This window comes from Saccostrea echinata, unplaced genomic scaffold (genome assembly GCF_033153115.1).
Source record: "Saccostrea echinata isolate AGI-Se365-2 ecotype Australia unplaced genomic scaffold, CSIRO_AGI_Sech_v1 ptg000113l, whole genome shotgun sequence".
NCBI lineage: Eukaryota > Metazoa > Mollusca > Bivalvia > Ostreida > Ostreidae > Saccostrea > Saccostrea echinata.
Window position 1 is genome coordinate 211,549 of NW_026889862.1, and position 2,579 is coordinate 214,127.

Sequence of the window (2,579 nt, forward strand, 5' to 3'; positions counted from 1 at the left end):
GTTTTGTTTTGTTTTTTCTTCAAGCCTCCGTAGAATTTTCTGCGATTAACAACTGAAGACTCAGGTAAACGGTTTTTCCGATATTAAGTAGGTCACTCTGATGCAAGAAATTGCCATTTTCAATAAAAAAGGCGGTCGTAACTCCTCATGAAATGGTAATTCATGTGTATTTTATAAAAATAGGGTCGCTCCTGCCACCTCTTAATCGGCGGAAGAACTCTATCAACTTACAATAAACACTTACATTTCATCATCAAAAATGATAAAAACACCAATTATATACTCTTCCCTTCATAAAAACAATATACTCTTGCTTCGAATTTTCAAATTAAAAAGGCGGTCGCAACTTTCACTTTGGTATCAACAGTCTTGTCATTTCCGGTAGAAGATATTAAGAAGAATCAAACAATCGGCGGAAGAACTTTATCCGAAATAGTTAGGATATAAAAATTTGTGATTTTACATATTTTCTCTATTCAAACCTTCATAAAATCAGCCGCCATAGTAGTTGCAATATGGCCGATATTCAAATGAGCAGAATGAACACCATTTCTACATATGCGTTAATGATCTATCCTGTATCGACAGTTTAGATTTTAACAAACGTTAAAAAAAATCATCAATGGCTCAAGTAAGGGGAGGAAACTTGCAAAAGAACGAGTGATAGTGAAGGTTGCGTGTAGCATGTCTATAAAGGCCGGTATACACGGTAAGATTTGTATTATAATATTTGTATTATACTACAAAATCTTACCGTGTATACACTCTTAATACTGTGTATCATAAGATTTTTCGAATCTTATAAAACTGTATTAAGAATAGAGCAATGTTCTATTTCTTAATACAAATCTTAGCTGACCTTTTATTCCAACCAATCAGATTGATCTGTATGTATAGCGGGGTCATATATTAAGTATTCTATTCTTATATTTCCTATTGTTTTGACTCAAAAACTTCTAAGTTTACAGTTTACATACATACAGATTTCCATAATTACAAAGAATATCATAATATATGCCATTAACTTCCTCCTCCTATTTAAGCGACTCAGATAAATGCAAAAATACAAAATGTTTCTGCTATTATGGTAGAGAACTAAGAAATAAAATAAAAAAATTACCACAAAGAGTAGCTCAAACACTGCTGAAATTGTTTTGAGAGATATATTGAGGGAAAACAGCACGTGGATTTACCTACGTTTATTTTCAATCTCATAAAATTTGTATTAGCGTGTATACAGAAAAGTACCATACTACAAAAGTATTATAATACTTGTATTATAATATAAATCTTACTGTGTATACCGGCCTTAACTTATTCATGACCTCCTTTCTACTTTCGTTTTGCGCGCACGACGTGGAATTCGAATTACTTCCCTTTGTATCGCTAGTTTACAACGACCATAACGATAGAAGACTTTGGTCCAATATTCATAATAACAATTGAAATTATCAAATACTGTGTCTAAATATTCAAACATATTAATTTTAAAAGAAAGAAATTAATAAGGAACTGTGGCTAACAAAATAATATTTACAGCTAAGACGAGGTTTTGTAGTGTGTTTAAAACATTTAACGATTTTCAAATTTAATGAGTGACCAAGAAATATGAAACTTAAACAGAAATGAAAATTCTGAAGAACAAACAGAGTTCAAAACAAACGAAATAGACGATTTTATCAAGTGAAACGTAAAGAATGACACATTTGATCAAGTATTTATTTACCACTCTTTGTTTATATCTCTATAATTTTTAACTTGCTATAACGGTTCAATTTTCTCCAATCCGGATGTTGTCTAATCCGGCCAAAAATTTTCGAACCACTGGTCGCCGGATTAGACAAGTTTTACTGTAATGGTATTGTCGAAAAATAAATAAAAATCTAACATTACATGCTAAGAACACTTGGTTTGCAAGGATGATATGACAGTCATTATTTTTCAATGCAATATTGGTTATTCACAAAAACTCGTACGTATGACGTACGTCAAAAACTTGTCATAAGTTTACATCTAGTCTTGGGCTGACGTTAGTCTTTTATTGCTATGATTACACTTCCAATATGGCTGCCACTTCTATTATTTTATCTGTAACAAGCAAAAAAGAAGAAAACTACGGCTACCAAGGAGATTTAGAGATCAGACAAATCTTTTAGATAGTTTGATTTTGACACATTAGCTCGATATCGCTTACCTAAAAAACCCGTAGAGCTTCTTAAATTCCGTTAAAAAGAGCCACAAAGGCCAACATCAAGGAACAGTGCTATTCTGATATCACACAGGTAACAAGAATCAATCTATAAAGAACACTTCTTAAATATATATTGAATTATACAATTTATTTTTATTTGACATTGATTATTATATTAATACAATATAACTTTTTAACAAAAAATATTATTACATAATATTAATTAGCCTTTTATAACATTATGTCATAATAACATCATGTGAGTTCCGACCCGAGTCGAATTTCACTAAGGATTGAACATGAAAATCTTCGACAAAGGGAAAAAAAGATAACTGTGCCAAATCTCGAAAAACCTATCTCCACCTCTTCTCTCACCCAACTCCCGAAA